At 39.3% G+C, this 20,596-nt stretch overlaps 1 protein-coding gene across 8 annotated transcripts in view; it reads left to right on the forward strand.

Moving 5' to 3' along the window:
* The first annotated feature begins 426 nt into the window (after positions 1 to 426).
* The window catches only part of FRYL (FRY like transcription coactivator), a 295,909-nt gene continuing 275,739 nt past the window's right edge, over positions 427 to 20,596 (forward strand). For all 8 annotated transcript variants that reach the window (XM_073237639.1, XM_073237642.1, XM_073237641.1 and 5 more), the window contains exon 1: positions 427 to 647. The gene's annotated coding sequence lies outside the window, so the exon portion shown is untranslated. The remainder of the gene's footprint in view (positions 648 to 20,596) is intronic.

Raw genomic sequence — 20,596 nt, forward strand, 5'->3', positions numbered from 1 at the left:
TCACGAGCACTACCAACATTTAAAGGAAAAAGCCTCTAGGAGTGGCAAAGTAGGGAAGATTTTGCGGTTCTATTTCTCAAACCCCCACAGGGAGAGTGATAAAGGGTAAGGGGCGTGCAGGCCAAGTTCTTCCTTGTCCAATCAGATGCACAGGAAGATGTCCTTTTACCAATAAAAATAAAGATCGCTTTCCGGAGGCGGGAGGCGAGCCTTGACTGCCAGTTTTCCAAAGCAACGATAAAGTCAAGGACAGAGAGTGATTGTAGAGAGAACCAACCCGGAGAAGGGGCGGGGTCGGGGGTTGTGGGTGGGGAAAATATTGAGCGGCGTCTGGACTGGCCAGTGGGGAGCGAGAACTGCTGTTCCTGTTGTAGGACTTTCCGCCAATCAGGAAGGCAAAGGAGTGGGCGGGGTGGTGAAGGGGTGGGAAGAGCTCGCAGCACCACCGGGCGTCCGTCGGGCTTTGGGAGAGAGAGAGCAATCCGGTTAAGATCCGAGTCGGAGGGAGGTTTAACCGAAGATCTATTCCGATCGGATTATTCCTTAAAGGGGACGCGCCATTGTCAAGAGAACCGAGTCTGGGCGCCGGAGGGCGGGGACCGGCGGCGCCCGAGGAACGAGGCAGCTGTATTTGGACTGGGGACCGGGTAGGTGCTTCCTGGGGAAAGGCTTCATTTCACTTTCTCTTCCAGCCCCAGGGGCAGGCGCCGGGATGCCCGGCGGCCGCAGCCACAGCCCTGGCGGGGAACGAGGTCGCTGGCCCTCGCCGGCTGCGCTTCCCGGTGGGAGCGGAGAGAGGCGGGCCCGGATGGCCGGCGAGCTGCGCCGCCCGGGCGAAGGTTCCTAACGGACACTAAACCTCGGCGCAGCCCCCGCCTCAACCGAAAACCCGCCGGAGTGGCAGCGTGTCCTGCGGGAGCGCTGCGCGCCGCGGCTCCTCCGCTCCCCCGTTCTGCTCGTGCGCGCCGCCTTCTCGCGCCCTCGCGGGAGCCGCCCGGCGGGGAGGAAGGCGGCGGCGAGGCGGAGGAAGGTCGAAGGCTACGGCTTCGCGGGCCCGGCTGCCAGGGGAGGGCTCGGGAGCAAACGGCGCGGCAGCAGGGGGCCTCGGGTGGGAAGGGGCGCTGGGGACCCGTGGAGCGCGCGGAGTCGCCAGGCTACCCGGCATTGTCCCTCTTTTCCTTTGCTTGCGTCTCTCCGCCCACTGTTGGCGGTCGTGGGGAGGGGCGCGGCCGCCACCGCGGTGCCTGCGCCGCTCGTGGCCGGCCGCGCACCCCCAGACCCGGAGCCTCCCGGAGCCGGAGTGGGCTCCGCGGACGCCGCCGCCGCCGCTCGCCGGCCGGCCGGGCCTGCGGAGGGTCTGTGCTGCTCGCAGTGTCAGCACAGGCGCAGGCTGTCTAGGCGCTAAGCAACTTTTCTCTGCCGATTGATGGAAGTTGTGACTTCCGGGCGGCAGGTTCTTTGAGCTTAGCCTCGTTTCCTGCGTTCTGGAGAGGCTGGTTTCTAGGCGGAATGGTTTTTCGATTGCTGTCGGTCTTGCCTCCCATCCCAGTTTCGTCTCTGGACACCTGAAATCGCTTCTCTCCTGGATTTGCAATTATATGGAGACATTAATCTCTCAGGACAAGATAATTTGAAAAGAAAAGGAAAGGAGATGGTGGTGCTGGTGAGGTACAAGGACTCTACATAGAGCTGAATTTACCTTAACCTTTGAAACCGTGAAAAGTATGACCTCCACGTATTGGCGAAGGTTTTTTTGGAAGGAAGGAGGAAAAAAAAAAGTTGCTAAGGTCTGTAGGACCAAGAAAAAAGACTTGATAAAAATAAACTTAGTTTTGTAAAAGGCTCTTACATCTAGCAGATTTCTTCCGTAAAGTTAATTTCTACTACCAAACTCATAGGCATTATAATTAGTAACAGCAGCTTTTGCTGTTGATAAAACGAGTATAAGAGATTTCTTTCATCAGCATTATTGCTATATTCAACCTGTCAATACTTGCTAAAGAGACCTATTTAGGAAGAGCACATTCCTTGTTAGATACCTTATTTAGAAAAGGAATGTTTTCATAAGCATTCATTTTTGACAGTTTCTTCTTATGCAATACTTTGTACTGGCATGTGCAAGTTACAACCCTATAAACAAAGTAGCAGGGCGTGTGTTATTCTGTAGTCTTTTTTTTTTTTTGTTATAAAAAATAGCGTTCTATCCTGTCTCTTCCCTTCTGAGTTTTTTGTAAGAATACTTCTCCAGAAGAGTGAACTTTGTTGGAATACCTGGCCCTGTGTTTTGTTTTATTTTTTTATTTTTTAAAACAATACTGACAACTTCCCAAAGTGTTCATTGACTAACTCACTGTCTAGTAACTTTCAGGGTGGTGTGGAACAGAAGTTCACCAGGCTCATCAATAACACCAAAGGAGAAACTGTGCTTGGGAAACAGAAAGCCAATTTCAGATGATAATGTTTGAGAGATACTCTTCCCACAGAATTTAGTAATTGTAGACACACAAAAACTTGATCTTTTGTACTAACTTTGATGGTATCTGACATTGTTACACCTAATTACCACCACCGCCCCACACTCCCGAAGTCCTCTTCTGTGATAAGGATGTCAGGCAAGCTTGCTGGCATAATCTTCCTTTGGGTCTCATAATAGAAAGTAGAAGCCTAAAGCAAGTTCCAAGTGTCTGCCTTTGTTTACTTATCAGCTTATTTGAACAATAGAGAAAAGAATTTCTGAACTTTTAAAAGATCATGTATAAAGACAGCATTCAGAAAGAATCTTTGAAATATTGAGGCTGTGTTTCCTGGGAAACATTTTTTTCTGGTGTGTGTTTTGCATTGTTTTAAACACATTGTCATATATACACATTGCTGAGACATTTCTTGAGTTGTGAACTGTCCCTTGAGGTCCTTGGGAACCAGCCCTGTCCTCCATTTCTGTGCAAATTCACTCTATCACAATAAATGTGTTATCTTAGATCTTTGTGACAGAAAGAGGTAATGTTCTATAAGGCTGCTCAAGAGACTTATTCAATTTTTTTAAATACGTTTCTGAACAAATTATACCTGAAGAACAGCAGTTAGTGCAGTGTCTGGGGGAAGATTTGTTAATATAGATGATTTTCGTTTGTAATTTGTTTGTAGTATCTGTTCCACAGACATCTTTTGTAATAGTGGTAACTTACTGTCACAATTAGGTTTAATCTGTCCACATCTGTTTAGTATCTCTTTATTTAAGAACTGTTATGGGCAGATAAGTAGAAATGGATGACAATCATTGCCCTCAAAAGTATACAGTTTAATGGGAAGATATAAAATTATCATCATAGGAAGAAGTATGTATCTCAGTCCAGTAACATGTGCAAAACAGCAGTGACACAGGATTTGTGCCAAAATGGTAAAGGAATAGCAGAAGGAGAGAAAAAAACCTAGGGGACCTGGGAAAGTTTTCATTGATTTATATAACAGATTTTATGGTATAGTTTGAAATAAATTTTTTAGAAAGTCTGTTTGGCGGTTGGCTGTGTGTATTTCTCTGCCTGGACTACTTTTATCTATAAAATATTTTTTTGGGACAGAGCATGTGCTCTGAATTTCAACTATTACATCACTAGAGGAGTCATCCATCTAACCCTGCTCAGGTGTCACTTTGTGTTCTCTTAATCATAAGTGATTGGTCCTCTTACTCCTGTAAAACCCTTTTATAGCACAAGCCATGCTGACTTGTAGTATGGTAATGTGTATATTTCTTCATTGGATTGTAGACTTTGGTAAAAACCATTAATAAAACTTGAGTGTTCCCCCCCCTTTTTTTCACTGTTACTGAAATATTTGAGCAGTTTTATTAGCCCACCATTATTCTGTAAAACTGTAAGCTACAAAGAAGTTCAAATTGTTTATTTGGGGAAAGTGTGTATATGTGTGTTAAATATAAAACCATTTTTTAAATCAAAATTTCACTTGCTCATTGTGAAATGTTGATATAAAAGAAATGTATAATTTAGAAATTAGAAGTGCCTCCATAACTCTGCCTTTTATCACATTATAACCATTGATACTGGTTTGCTGTTTTTTTTCACCTTCTTTTATTACCTTCAAATAGGACTGCCTTAAATTATTCCAGTTTTTCCCCCCTTCTTTTATTACCTTCAAATAGGACTGCCTTAAATTATTGCACTTGAAAATTTTAATTAGTAAGTTAGGTATACTGGGAATGGAGAAAGAGCATCAATTTTATATACTCATTTATTATTAATTTCTCCAGGCTCAGGAATTCTAATTCTTTTACCTTTTCATGAAATATAAGGCTGCCACTAGGGTGTTTGTATTCAAAACAGAGCCTTCATAATCATTTCTAAAATTGATCAAAACCTGTGTCCCTGATAATTTGGAGTGCATATTCTTAGTATAATCTCATGTTTTGATTCTTCTAATCTCTAGAGAGCATTAAAAATTGCTTTGAAACTGTCAACAGACACTCCTCATAGTAGTCCAAGGAGGATAGTAGGAAGCCATTTGTTCATGATCAAATCACATGCAGAAGTTTGCTATGTTGCTCATGACAAAAAAGGAGCTACACTCCAGGCTGATAAATAGGTGATGCAATTCTGTTGTTCTGGGTGCTTCTGTAAGCTAGCCCAGAGGGGAAAAAGGTTTTCCAAAGGTCCTAAATAGAAACCCAGCTGCAAGCTGCCAACTGGCTTAATCAGCTGAGAAATCTCCATTCATTCAGCAGATTTTAACTAAGAACTGCACCTACTATGTGCACCAGGATAGGCATTGAAGATAACGTCTCTACCACAAGTTATGAGCTCCTCTGAGTAGGATCCTCTGAGTAGGGTCCTTAAATAGAGTGGTACCTATGCATTAAAGGTAGTGTGAACAAAGTGCATGCCTACCTAGGTGAATTTATTATTCACTCCTGTGTATTGTTCTGCATAGCTTCTTCCAAAGTGTCCTAAGAAACAAACTTGGACTAACGTAGGAGGTGGATTGGGGTCCATGGAACCTGTTAAATTACATCTGTAAGCTCTAGAATTTTTCTTGAACACTGCCCTTTCTATGGGGCAGAATATTTTTGAAATTATGCAGAGATTGATGTGTCTTTCCTTAAACCCTACAGGGATCGTCCATTTCAAAGACTGCCATTATGTGACTATCTGTAGCCAGCCTATAGTTCGTAGTTTGCTGATAAAGAGTAGTAACACATTCTTTTAAACTCAAAACGTTATAATAAGCAGATGCCTTTATCAGGATTTTGTTTTTATGTTACAAAAATAATTATTTTGGAAAATCACTTGTATTAAAATACAGTGTAAAGTATATCTGACTTTTACAAAATGGACTGCCCCTACCCTCACCCCCTCCTTTTTATTTGCCGGAACGAATTGGATGGTTAGGAAAAGGGCCTTGTAGGACTGCCAGTGATAGAATCAACCAAGCCAGGAGTATCTGACAGAGGGGTACTCTCTGGAGTCTGACCATAATGCAGCAGTTTGTGAAGAGTTAAAATTTAAATAACAGCGTTACTGAGAAATAATTTACATACAATTCACCTATTTACAGTGTACAGTTCAGTGGTTTTTAGTATATTCCAGAGTTGTGCACTACCACCACAGTCAGTCAGAACTTACTCCCCTCACTTTGTCACCTCTCTTAACCTCCCTTCCCAGCTCTGGGCAACCACCAGTCTACATTCTGTCTCTATACATTTGCCCATTATGGATATTTCATATAAATAAAAAATAACATTTTAATAAATGTTAAATTATTTTCTCTTAGTATGTATAAATCCTAGGAGTAGAGAGAGTCCTTTTATGATATGTGTAGTTCTGAGTGTTGAAACAAATTTTTAAGAAGGAATTACCTAAATCCTTATTTTACCTAAGCCAGGAGAGCAATGGCAAAAGAGGTTTATTTTCCCCTCTAAGAATCTTAAGGCTCACTTTAGTAACACATTTTTAGATTCATTTAATTATTTGGTGACTCTCTACAAGCAAGCAATTTATGTCTCAAATTCTATATACTAGACTTATATAAAGGACAGTACTCTAAAAGAAATGAAAAGTACATAGTAAGTTCTGTTCACTGCTGAATATAATGTGATATTTACTTTATTGGTTCAAAATGTACTTGTATTGTGCAACTTGCCATTTATTTGACCAAACAGTACTGCATAGGTGGATCATGGTGAACTTGTATTGTCCCTGCACAGTGTGGGTGGCCTTGTAGGCACTGAACAGTAAGTGCATATTGATTGCCTGATCACTACGATCATAGATATTTTCCTCAGCTCTCTTGGCCCTTATTTCCCATCTTGAATAACAATGGTAGTGAAATAATATTATTGAGTACTCACTAAGTAATGTGATGAGTACTTTTTTTGTACTATCTTTTAAGGTAAAGGGATGCACTTTAGTTTTGAGAAATTTCTGTAATTACCTCCATTGAGTGTAACTGTAAAGGCTTCTGATCATGTCTTTGTCTGTTTTTTTTTAAATTTTGGTAGCATTAATCTACAATTACATGAGCAACATTATAGTTACGAGACTCCCCCCATCATCAAGTCCCCACCACATACCCCATTACAGTCACTGTTTATTAGCGTAGTAAGATGCTATAGAATCACTACCTGTCTTCTCTCTGTTGTACAGCCCTCCCCATGCCCCTCCCCTACATTATGTGTGCTAATCGTAATGCCCCTTTTTCCTCCTTATCCCTCCCTCCCCACCATTCTCCCAAGTCCCATTCCCTTTGGTAAATGCTAGTCCATTCTTCTGTGAGTCTGCTGCTGTTTTGTTCCTTCAGTTTTTTCTTTGTTCTTATACTCCACAGATGAGTGAAATCATCTGATACTTGTCTTTCTCCACCTGGGTTATTTCACTGAGTATAATACCCTCTAGCTCCATCCATGTTGTTGCAAATGGTAGGATTTGTTTTCTTCGTATGGCTGAATAATATTCCATTGTGTATACTTACTACATCTCCTTTACTATTCATCTACTGATGGACTCTTAGGCTGCTTCCATTTCTTGGCTATTGTAAATAGTGCTGTGATAAACATAGGGGTGCATATATCTTTTTCAAACTGGGCTGCTGCATTCTTAGGGTAAATTCCTAGGAGTGGAATTCCTGGGTCAAATGGTATTTCTATTTGAGGTACCTCCGTACTGCTTTCTACATTGGTTGAACTAATTTACATTCCTACCAGCAGTGTAGGAGTGTTCCCCTTTCTCCACATCCTCACCAACATTTGTTGTTATTTGTCTTTTGGATGTTGGCCATCCTTACTGGTGTGAGATGGTATCTCATTGTGGTTTTAATTTGCATTTCTCTGATGATTAGTGATGTGGAGCATCTTTTCATGTGCCTTTTGGCCATGTGAATTTCTTCTTTGGAGAAGTGTCTGTTCAGATCCTGTGCCCATTTTTTAATTGGATTATTTGCTTTTTGTTTGTTGAAGTGCATGAGCTCTTTATATATTTTGGATGTCAACCCTTTATCGGATCTGTCATTTATGAATATATTCTCCCATACTGTAGGATGTCTTTTTGTTCTATTGATGGTGTCCTTTGCTCTACAGAGGCTTTCAGCTTGATATAGTCCCACTTGTTCATTTTTGCTTTTGTTTCCCTTGTGCTGGGAGATATGTTCATGAAGAAGTTGCTCATGTTTATGTCCAAGAGATTTTTGCCTATGTTTTTTTCTAAGACTTTTATTGTTTCATGACTTCATTCAGGTCTTTGATCCATTTCAAATTTACTTTTGTATAGGGGTTTAGACAATGATCCAGTTTAATTCTCTTACATGCAGCTGTCCAGTTTTGCCAATACCAGCTGTTGAAGAGGCTGTCATTTTCCCGTTCGGTATCCATGGATCCTTTATCGTATATTAATTGACCATATATGCTTGGGTTAATATCTGGACTCTCTATTCTGTTCCACTGGTCTATGGGTCTGTTCTTGTGCCAGTAGTAAATTGTCTTGATTGCTGTGGCTTTGTAGTATAGCTTAAAGTTGGGAAGCGAGATTCCCCTTGCTTTATTCTTCCTTCTCAGGATTGCTTTGGCTATTCAGGGTCTTTTGTGGTTCCATATAAATTTTTGAACTATTTGTTCCAGTTCGTTGAAGAATGCTATCGGTATTTTGATAGGGATTGCATTGAACCTGTAGATTGCTTTAGGCAGGTTGGCCATTTTGAGAATATTAATTCTTCCTATCCATGAGCATGGGATGAGTTTCCATTTGCTAGTGTCCTCTTTAAATTCTCTTAAGAGTGTCTTACAGTTTTCAGGGTATAGGTCTTTCATTTCCTTGGTTAGGTTTATTCCTAAGTATTTTATTCTTTTTGATACAGTTGTGAATGGAATTGTATTCCTGATTTCTCTTTCTGCTAGTTCATTGTTAGTGTATAGGAAAGCAACAGATTTCTGTGTATTAATTTTGTATTCTGCAACATTGATGAATTCAGACATTCTAGAAGTTTTGGGGTGGATTCTTTAGGGTTTTTTATGTACAATATCATGTCATCTGCAAATAGTGACAGTTTGACTTCTTCTTTACCAATCAGGATGCCTTGTATTTATTTGTTTTGTCTGATTGCTATGGCTAGGACCTCCAGTACTATGTTGAATAACAGTGGGGAGAGTGGGCATCCCTGTCTTGTTCCCAATCTCAGAGGAAAAGCTTTCAGCTTTTCGCTGTTCAGTATGATGTTGGCTGTGGGTTTATCATATATGGCCTTTATTATGTTGAGGTACTTGCCCTCTATACCCATTGTGTTGAGAGTTTTTATCATGAATGGATGTTGAATTTTGTCGAATGCTTTTTCAGCATTGATGGAGATGATCATGTGGTTTTTGTCCTTTTTGTTGATGTGGTAGATGATGTTGATGGATTTTTGAATGTTGTACCATCCTTGCATCCCTTAGATTAATCCGACTTGATCTTGGTGTATGATCCTTTTGATGTATTTTTGAATTCGGTTTGCTAATATTTTGTTGAGTATTTTTACATCTATGTTCATCAGGGATATTGGGTCTGTAGTTTTCTTTTTCTGTGGAGTCTTTGCGTGATTTTTGTATTAGAGTGATGTTGGCTTCACAGTATGAGTTTGGAAGTATTCCCTCCTCTTCTATTTTTTGGAAAACTTTAAGGAGAATGGGTATTATGTCTTCTGTATATGTCTGATAAAATTCTGAGGTGAATCCATCTGGCCCGGGGATTTTGTTCTTGGGTAGTTTTTTGATTACCAATTCAATTTCTTTGCTGGTAATTGGTCTGTTTAGATTTTCTGTTTCTTCCTTGGTCAGTCTTAGAAGGTTGTATTTTTCTGGGATGTTGTCCATTTCTTCTAGGTTTTCCAGCTTGTTAGCAAATAGATTTTCATAGTATTCTCCAATAAGTTTTTGAATTTCTGTGGTGTCCATTGTAATTTTTCCTTTCTCATTTCTGATTCTGTTTATGTGTATAGCTTCTCTTTTTCTCTTAAGTCTGTCTAGGGGTTTATCTGTTTTGTTTATTTTCTCAAAGAACCATATCTTGGTTTCATTGATTTTTTTTTCTGTTGTTTTATTCTTCTCAATTTTATTTATTTCTTCTCTGATCTTTATTATATACCTCCTGCTGACTTTGGGCCTCATTTGTTCTTCTTTTTCCAGTTTCAGTAATTGTTAATTTAGACTATTCATTTGGGATTGTTCTTCCTTCTTTAAGTAGGCCTGGATTGCTCTATAATTTCCTCTTAGAACTGCCTTCACTGCATCCCACAGAAGTTGGGGCTTTGTGTCATTGTTGTCATTTGTCTCCATTAGTGCTTGATTCTATTTTAATCTGGTCATTGATCCATTGATTATTTATGAGGATGTTGTTAAGCATCCATGTCTTTATGAGCCTTTTGTTTTCTTTGTACAATTTATTTCTAGTTTTATACCTTTGTGATCTGAGAGGTTGGTTGGTAGAATTTCAATCTTTTTGAATTTACTGAGGCTCTTTTTGTGGCCTACTATGTGGTCTATTCTGGAAAATGTTCCATGTGCACTTGAGAAGAAGGTGTATCCTGCTGCTTTTGGGTGTAGAAGTCTGTAGATGTCTGTTAGGTCCATCTGTTCTAGTCTGTTGTTCAGTGCCTCTGTGTCCTTACTTATTTTCTGTCTGGTGGATCTATCCTTTGGAGTGAGTGGTGTGTTGAAGTCTCCTAAAATGAATGCATTGCATTCTGTTTCCTCCTTTAGTTCTGTTAGTATTTGTTTCACATATGCTGGTGCTCCTGTGCTGGGTGCATATATATTTATAATGGTTATATCCTTTTGTTGGACTACCCCGTTTATCATTATGTAATGTCTTTCTTTGTCTCTTGTTACTTTCTTTGTTTTAAAGTCTGTTGTTGTCTGATACTAGTACTGCAACACCTGCTTTTTTCTCCCTATTGTTTGCATGAAATATCTTTTTCCATCCCTTTACTTTTAGTCTGTGGGTTTGAGATGAGCCTCTTATAAGCAGCGTATAGATGGGTCTTACTTTTTTATCAATTCTGTTACTCTGTGTCTTTTGATTGGTACATTCAGTCCATTACATTTAGGGTTATTATCAATAGATATATACTTATTGCCATTGCAGGCTTTGAATTCATGGTTACCAAGGATTCAAGGGTAGCTTCTTTACTATCTAACCATCTAACTTAAATCTCTTACTAAACTATTATAAACACAGTTGGTTGATTCTTTATTTCTCTCCATTCTTAGTCTTCCTCCTCCATTCTTTGTATGTTAGTTGTTTTATTCTGTACTCTTTTGTGTTTCCTTTGACTGCTTTTGTGGATAGTTGATTTTATTTTTTGCCTTTAGTTAGTATTTGGTTGGTCTACTTTCTTTGCTCTGATTTTATTTTCTCTGGTGACATGTTTAGCCTTAGGAGTGCTTCCATCTAGAGCAGTCCCTTTAAAATATCCTGTAGAGGTGGTTTGTGGGAGGCAAAGTCCCTCAACTTTTGCTTGTCTGGAAATTGTTTAATCCCTCCTTCATATTTAAACGTTTATCATGCTAGACACATTATTCTTGGTTCAAGACCCTTCTGTTTCATTGCATTAAATATATCATGCCATTCTCTTCTGGCCTGTAAGGTTTCTGTTGAGAAGTCTGTTGATAGCCTGATGGGTTTTCCTTTGTAGGTGATCTTTTTTCTCTCTCTGGCTGCCCTTAATACTCTGTCCTGGTCTTTAATCTTTGCCATTTTAATTATTATATGTCTTAGTGTTGTCCTCCTTGGGTACCTTGTGTTGGGAGATCTCTGGGCCTCCATGGTCCGAGAGACTCTTTCCTTCCCCAGCTTATGGAAGTTTTCAGCAATTATTTCTTCAAAGACACTTTCTATCCCTTTTTCTCTCTTCTTCTTCTTCTCATACATGTATACTGTGAATATTGTTCCATTTAGATTGGTCATACAGTTCTCTTGATATTCTTTCATTCCTAGAGATCCTTTTATCTCTCTCTGCCTCAGCTTCTCTGTATTCCTGTTTTCTGATTTCTATTCCATTAAGTTCTCTTGCATCTTGTCCAGTCTGCTCTTAAGACCTTCTGTTGATTGTTTCATTCTGTTATCTCCTTCTGGACTTCATCCCTTAGCTCTTGCATATTTTTCTGCAGGTCCATTAGCATGGTTATGATTTTTATTTTGAATTCTTTTCAGGAAGATTAATTATATCTGTCTCACCAGGCCCTCTCTCTGGGGATGTCTGAGTGATTTTTGACTGGACCAGATTCTTCTGCCTTTTCATGGTAATAGAAATGGTCGCAGGCAGGTGGTGCATGTGTCAGCTGAGAGAACAAAATCCCTTCCTGCTTGCTGGTTGCCTTGCCTTTCTCCGCTGCCTGTGTTGATTACCCACACACTGGGAGCAGTTTCTGGGATAATCTCCTGAGCTGCTGTTGGTAGGGTGGCCCTTGGGACAGCCTAGCATATTGTGGGTGGTGGCAGACGTGCTGGGTATGTTCTCCTGTGAAAACAGCACCCCTTTGTGCCTTCCCGACCTTGCTCCGGCTTCCACTGCCTGTGCTGATTACCCTCACACTGGGAGCAGTCTCTGTGATAATTTCCTGAGCTGCTGTGGGCATGGCGGCCCTCAGGATAACCTAGGGCCCTGTGGGGTTGGCAGACTCACTGGTGTATTCTCCTGTGCGAATGGCACCCCTTTGTGCCTTCTGGACCTTGTTCTGGCTTCCTCTGTCTGTCTTGGGCAGTTGTGCGCTGGTGGCAGCCTCTGGGTCTGTCCCAGTTAGCTGCATGTTGGGAGAAGACTGTGTTGTTGCTATGGGCCATTGTGCCTTCTGGCTGCTCTGCAGCTTTGGCGGGTCCACTGGTTTGCTTGCAGCGCCGGCTGGGGGGAATGAATGGTAGACTATTGCTGTGAGGGGCTTTGGGGCTTTGTTAATGCCCAAGGGGTTAGGGTGCCTGAAGTTGCTAAAGATGACCAGCCTGCTGGCCTGAGTGTGCCGGGACGATTTTGTCCAGTTGTTAAGCCTTGTTCCTTTAAGACTTTTAAAAAGCACCCGCTTTTTTGTCTCAGGGGAGTCTGCTATGGGGACCCGCTCACAGTCTCCATCTCGGACCCTACCCTCCATTTCTCTAATATCCAGTACATCATGCAATGTGTGTCTGTGCTCCCAGTGCAGAATACTAGGGCTGGTTATTTAGTAGTCTTGTGCTTCCACTCCCTCCCTGCTCTGATTCTTTTCTTCCCGCCGGTGAGTTGGGGTGGGGGGAGTGCTTGGGTCCCACCGGGTCACGGCTTTGTATTTTACTCTTTTAATGAGATGCTTAGTTCTCACAGATGTAGATGTAGCCTGGCTGTTGTACTGTGTCTTCTGGTCTCTCTTTTAGGAGTAGTTGTATTTGTTTTATTTTCAAAAATATATATGGTTTGGGGAGGATATTTCCGCTCCCCTACTCATGCTGCCATCTTGAGCCCCTCCCCATGTCTTTGTCTTTTTAAGATTATTTTTTAATGACCGTTTCTGATCAGTCCTGAAACACTTTGATGCTACTTTCTTGATCTTGCCAGGAGTTGTCAACATGAGGTTTTCACAACTACATCCTGCTGTTGGATGACAGCATTTGCAAGATACAGATCTATTTCAAAGCATCCATACTTCAGAGAGGTTAAAGTACTGTTTTTTTAAAATGGCACCTGGGAATTGATTAGAAAAGGGATATTATTAGTCTGTTCACTGACTGCAGTGCAGTGCAGTCTTACTTTTTTGGCTGTAAAATATTCACATGTATGCTTTGTTGCCTGAATAGACCTCAGCATAATGTTTCAGCTCTTCAGGATTCCTTGTTTTATTTTGTTCTGTTTTGTTTTTTGGTGTGTCTGCATTTCATGGTAACCTTTAGATGTGACATAAATTCAGTTTAATACTGAGTAATGCTGGAAAGATAATTTAAATGCGATATTCAGTTTTGTTCTCCATTTACAAATTTCAGATGGATTATGCTGTCTATAATACTAGTAAAAGTACTGTTGGTGGCTCCATTCATGTGTCTCGGGTGTCAGAAGAACCTTCAGTCATTAGTTTCAGCCAGCAATATATACCCCACCGTATTTTGTTCGTTTATTGGTGAAACTGTTCCTTTCTAAATCATGTCTCTTAGTATACTTTGAAAATGGTTAGAGTTTTAGTCATATATGTCTTTATGGTTGTTTCACTTTCTCCTGTTGTAGGACTCATGGAGTTATGTTTTTATAGCTGGAATGTCCTTAGAAATGATCTAATACAACTCCTACATTTTTAGATGAGAATGAGACTGTGACTTGTTTAAAGTGTGGATAGAATTGAATTCTTTTTGATTCTCAGTTCAATGTTTTTACTGTTTTAACATTGCTTCCCCAAGTAAAACTTTCAAGGATAGAATCTTAGACTTTCATAGCCTCTGTAACAGAGGTCTGCAAAAATCTTACATCACTCCCCAGCAGTATAAAAATTGTGTCTACATTCCCAATATATGTGTGTATGTCGTGACTATATTCTACATATTATATGCATAATAAGACATTGACAAAAAATGAGATAAAGATGAAAAACGTTTTAGAACAATTTAAAATGTATTATTTCTGTGTTTTTGATTCCACTTAAAATATTAATAGTTAAAATAAGAGAAGTATGATTAAATGTCATCACTTAGAAAGGTTTTTATTTTGAAATAATTATACTCATTGGAAGTTAAGAAAATATATAGAGGGAGTCCTTCAGTCAGTGGCCCCCAGTTATAATATCTTACATAATGTTTTAATAACAACATTAAATCAGGAAACTGACATTGGAACTATACTGTTAAGTTGCCATATTCATATTTCACAGTTTTTAATGCACTCATTTGTGTATGTGTTTAATTCTCTGCAATTTGTTAACATTTCATGTCTAGGTTCATTTAACTGCCACCATAATCAAGATGTAGTACTGTTCCAACACTGCCAAGAAATGTCCGCCATTGTGCCCTCCTTCCCCATCTCCCCTGGCCCTATTTACTGGCAACCATTTATTTGTTCTTTACCTCTGTAATTTTGTCATTTTGAGAATGTTATCTAAATGGATTCCTACTGTATATAACCTTTGAGATTTGAGATTGACATTTTTCACTCAGCACTATGCCTTAGCAAACCATCCAAATTATTTTATGAATCAGTAGTTTGTTTCTTTTATTGCTGAATAGAATTTATTGCATGGATGTACCACAGTCCACAGTTTACCTGTTGAATTAAGAATGTATGAGTTGTTTCCATTTTTTGGTGTTTCAAATAAAGCTGCTATGAACATTTGTGTATAGGCTTTTGTATGAACAAAGTTTTCATTTCTCTGGGATAAATGTCCAAGGTTCAACTCTAAGTGTATGTTTACTGTTATAAGAAACTGTCAGACTGTTTTCCAGAGTAGCTGTATATTTCCACCAGCAAAGTATGAAAGATCCAGTAGCTCTAAATGCTTGGCAGAATTTGGTATTTTCACTGTTTTTAAAAATTTGAGTTCATTTTAATAGTTGTTTAGTGGTATCTCCTTGTGGTTTTCATTTGCCTTTCCCAAGTTGCAAATTGTTTCCCTAATGAGCATATTGGATTGTTTTTCATTGTTGAGCTTTGAGAGTTCTTTACATATTCTACTTATAAGATAAGTCCTTTGTCAGAGTTCTTTACATATTTAATTCGTAAGTCCTTTGTCAGATATGTGGTTAGCAAAAATTTTATTCCCATCCATAGCTTGTCTTTTCATTCTCTTAACAGGGTCTTTTACAGAGAAAAAAGTTTTAAATTTTCATGTAGTGCAGCTAATCTTTTTTTTTTTTTTCTTTTGTCAGTTGTACTTTTGGTGTCATGTCTATGGACTCTTCATGTAGCCTATGTAGCCTTAGGTCTTAGAGATTTTTTCCCCTATATTTTCTTCTTAAAGTTTTATAGTTTTATGTTTTATAAGGTAATCACTTTTATGCCTTACAGATAAAGTACTGGGATTGGCAACTGGTAGTTTCATCTCTACCATTTTCTTGTCTTGCTTGTATTTTGTTTTATTAATAGTATTTATTATAGTAATTTGCCTTTCTTTGCAAAAAATCTTTTAAAAACCCATTATAGAATGACATCATTATTCTGATGAGATCTGCAAATCTACGTAATTAGGCCCATGTAAACTCCTGATGTTGCAGTGTGCTGAGAGGGAACTAACAAGTGAGGATGGCACAGAAAGCCCCTCCCTAGTGTGGCACTGCCACCTTTCCTTTGGGAAACTTAGCTGTTGTAATGTATTGTGTGTTTTCAGTGTCACAAACAAAAACTCTTCTGAGATTCTGAAGCCAGAAGAGATTTAATACAGGTGTTAGGAGCTTACAGAATTGTTAGAAGGGCATAACATCAGGCTTTAGGGTGGCAGTGTAGCAGTAACCCACCCACAAGGAATGCTTAGGGTACATCTCTGGAGCTGTGCTGGAATCTGTTTTGGGAAACATTCATTAGAATTCAGTCAGCACTATTCTTTCTTGCTCTCAGGACCTCTGTCTAACACCTATGTTTTCTCTGCTCTTCCTGGAGAATAATGTAAAAGAGGTGAGTTTTCTCTTAGCTGTGCATGCCAGTGGCTTGATTGCCAGCAGTCATCACTACCTTGGTATTTGTTGAAAATAATTAAAGTTTGGTTTGCTTTATTGTATCCCTTGCATTTTATTCCTGGGTGTAGCAAATTTTGGCATGAAACCAAAAATGAGACATACAGATATCCTGCCAAAGACTGGTTTTATATAATCTGTGATGGCAGTTGACTTAAAATGCAATAAAATAAATTGAGAAATTTTGAGTATGTGTTCATGTTTGTTTTTCTGGGGAGAAGTCCATAGGCTCATCAGATTCCCAAAGCAGTCATGACCCAGGAAGAGTAAAAATGGCTGTTGTAGAGGATTAAATTCAGTCAATCATTTAACAGCAAAGCTTCTGCCATCAATCACAGACCCTTTTCCCTGATCCATCCTGTGTAGCCTTTTTTCAGGAAAAAAAAAGAAAATTACTCCTACCCAAGTGTTTAGGAATGGGCCAAGGAATATCCTAAGAGTTCATTATTAGATGAGAAGGGATCCCTGGGAGTCAAGTATAGCATCCCAATAACTGTTTTTTGAAAATGTTCCCATATGACCAATAAGATCCTGAAAAATAATGGGTTATGTATCAAGATATATTAAAATGTTGATAATCTATAATATAATTCACCTTGGGGAATTTATCTGAATGCTTGAAATAGTTATAAAAAACTTATATATTCAAATGTGGAGCCTGAAGTTGTACAATTTAGGAGGGAACTGACAAACTTAAACTCTGTAATCTGAAATTGGTAAGATATGTAAATGTATTGGATTTTCAGATCTGATAATGCCACCTTTTCACATAATTTTGGCCTTACTTCTTAACATATGACCTCTTCTCATATACCAGAGCCTAACTGGAATGTTACTTAGTGTGTAGAGATTTAAAAGCCTTTTCTTTATAAACACAATCATGCACAGAGACCTCAAATTTAAAGTAATCAAAGGAGAGATGATTTTGGTTGAAGTAGGGGGCAAGAAAAACCTTATGTTCTGTACATTTCCCTTTATTCTCAAATACATGTGCACATCCACAGATACACACATGAATACATAGAGCAGTGAAGGTTTTAGAAACAGGCCAGTGGAGGCTCTGCCTTCTGAATCCTGGTCCAGGTCCACAAACATAATAGTATCTCCTATAAGCCTAGGAGTTTGGGTAAGTTTATTCGAAGTTTCTAACAGTGCCATGTGTAGCTTCCCATTCCTCATGTATAAAATGAGTAAAAGGTGATTTCCCTCAAAGAGTTGTTGTAAGGATTAAGTAAACAGATTTAAAGGAAACACTTAGTGCTTGTGGCAGGCAGAATAATGGCTTCCTCAGAGATGTCCACATGGTAATCCCTGGAGCCTGTGAATTTTGTGTTACATGGCAAAAGGGAATTTAGGTTTCAGATGAAATTTAGGTTGCTAATCAGCTAACTTTAGGGAGTGTATCCTGCATTACCAGGTGGGCCTAATGTAATCACAGGGGTCTTTAAAAGAGGCAGGAGGCAAGGGTGTCAGAACCAGAGAGATGGCATCCTGAGAAGAAATCAACTGGCCATTGATGGCTTGAAGACAGAAGGGGCCAAGGAGTCCACGTGGAGAGCTTCATTAAACTGCCAAACAAGAAAACGAATTCCTGAGAGCTTCCAGAAAGGAATGCGGCTCTGCTGACACTCTGTTGAGCTCAGTGAGACCTCATATGGATTTCTGACTCCCACAGCTGTAAGATACTCAATTTGTGTTGTTGTAAGCCACCATAAGCCACCGAGTTTGTGGAAATCTGTCACCACAGCAATTGATCGCACTGTACTGATACAGTGCTTGCTTAATACATGAGAGCACCTAAACATTTTCTCTCAAAACAGCCTGAATTTGATTGAGCCTTTGTCTACATTAGCATATCTCTACCTAGTTTTCCCTTTTTCCAAAGAAAGATGTCCTTTATCGCTCTTCACTTAAGCCCCAGAATCTCATTTCTTCCACATTTTCCTTTACCTCCTGTAGCTTCATTTCTTTCCTGTCATTTTGCCCACTGCCTTGAAATATGCACAAAGCTGCCTCATCTGGGGAATCACCTGTTTGATCCTGCTTTACCACACTACCATTGCCCTGAAGACCCACAGGATCCTAACAGGTCTTTAGATTTATCAGATAGTTTTCACTTTAATTCTTTATAGGTTTATAACTATTATATGTGATATAAATTAATATAAAAATTGTAGTGCCTACCATTTCAAGCACTAAACTCTGTTGGTTGTGATGAAGTTTGAATGAGAAGGAGGTACATCTCCACAAGATCCTATTGTAGATAATAAGCAAATTGCCAAATAGTTAGCAAGCAATAAATACCAAGTATCAGGTGACTGAGTGTCAAAGTGAGTGGTAGAAAAGAAGAAATATGGGTGGCCAACAGACACGTGAAAAGATACTCCACATTGCTAATCATCAGGGAAATGCAAATTAAAACCACAATGAGATATCACCTCACACCAGTAAGGATGGCCAACATCCAAAAGACAACAACAAATGTTGGTGAGGATGTGGAGAAAGGGGAACCCTCCTACACTGCTGGTGGGAATGTAAATTAGTTCAACCATTGTGGAAAGCAGTATGGAGAACCTCAAAAAACTCAAAATAGAAATACCATTTGACCCAGGAGTTCCACTCCTAGGAATTTACCCAAAGAAAACAACTTCTCAGATTCAAAAAAACATATGCACCCCTATGTTTATTACTGCACTATTTATAATAGCCAAGACATGGAATCAACCTAAGTATACATCAGTAGATGAATGGATAAAGCAGATGTGGTTCATATACACAATGGAATATTATTCATCTATAAGAAGAAAATAAATCCTACCATTTGCAACAACATGTATGGAGCTAGAGGGTATTATGCTCAGTGAAATAAGCCAGGCAGAGAAGGACAAGTACCAAATGATTTCACTCATTTGTCAACAAACCAAAACTGAAAGAACAAAACAGCAGTAGACTCACAGACTCCAAGAAGAGACTAGCGGTTACCAAAGGGAAGGAGTTGGGGAGGGTGTGTGGGGAGGGAGAAGGGGATTAAGGGACATTATAGTTAGCACACATAATATAGGTAGGTTATGGGGAAGGCAGTACAGCACAGAGAAGACAATTAATGACTGTAACATCTCACTATGTTGATAGACAGTGACCACAATAAGGGGATAAGGACTTGATAACATGGGTGAATGTTGCACCACTGTGGTGTTTATGTGAAACCATCGTAGGATAGTTTATCAATGATACTTAAATAAAAAGAAAAGTGAGTGGTAGAAGACAGTAATAGGTATCACAAAGGGCAAAGCAGAGGCTCATTTTAGAAGTAACAACTTCTGAAGGCTTTGTAAAAGATTTTTGAGCTAGGAACATGCTTTTCAAGGAAGTAGGGAAATTGGTTTCAACAAAATAATCTGTTACTAAAAACAGTAAACTTCTCAACGTTTACTAGCTTTTATTTTTGTGAATATATAGGGAAACGTTTTCCTGTTGGACTTAAAGTTAAGGAGAGGCTCTTCTAGTATTAGAAAAACCTGTGAACTGAAATTACAGTAAATTGACGACACAGTTGTCTTGATAATTTGAAGTATAACCCAAGATACCTTTATTCCCTGTGTTGTCTTGAGTGATATGTATTGCTTTTCACTGTATTTTATTTTAAAGCTCTGTAAAAATCTCAGAATATGATTTGAAATCTAGCATGGTTTAATCTGAGTTCATTGTGTTTTATGTCCTAAAAACATTGACTGTGATCACATTTTTAAAGGAAAGTATTACATGGCCTCACTAAAGATAATTATGTTAGACTAACCTTACTTCTTTTTAGGTACCATTATTAGTTGCCAGTGGAGAGAATGCAGAAGATATGGTGTAACCAGATTTCCACCAGACATTCTGCAACATTTCTCTCTGTTGACGAGAGGGAGAATGTGGGCTGGATGACCATAAAATTAGGTGAAATGTGATTGGTTGAGTAGCACCTCTAAAAATTAATAATGAATTGATGACAACTGCAGAAAAATTTCTAGTTACATGCTGAAGGTTACTATCCCTAGTTTTTTATGATGTAAATGAAAACATGGCTACTTTGCTTATCAAATTTTTAGATGAAATGAATTTTTGGGGATGACTTCTGAAAATAATATTTGTCTGAAATGGTGGACCAAGGCTGCATAACTTAATGGAGCTTGTGTAGTCCTATATATGGGTTCAGAAAACAGCTGCATAATTACAGGGATGAGGGAGAGAGATGGTTGAATACAAACAACTTAGGTATTTCAATTGCTGTAATAAACTCAATATGGATATGAAATGTACTGTGAGTACCAGAAAGGCTTTATAGAATCATAGTCTGGACTAATAGGAGAAAGAGGTTCTGAAGAGGAAAGGTATTAGTCTTACTTTATTCTCTACAGTCCAGACTACACCTGGAGTATTGTATTGAGTTCTGGATGTCACATTTGAAA

Source organism: Manis javanica, chromosome 5 (assembly GCF_040802235.1).
Source record: "Manis javanica isolate MJ-LG chromosome 5, MJ_LKY, whole genome shotgun sequence".
Classification (NCBI taxonomy): Eukaryota; Metazoa; Chordata; class Mammalia; order Pholidota; family Manidae; genus Manis; species Manis javanica.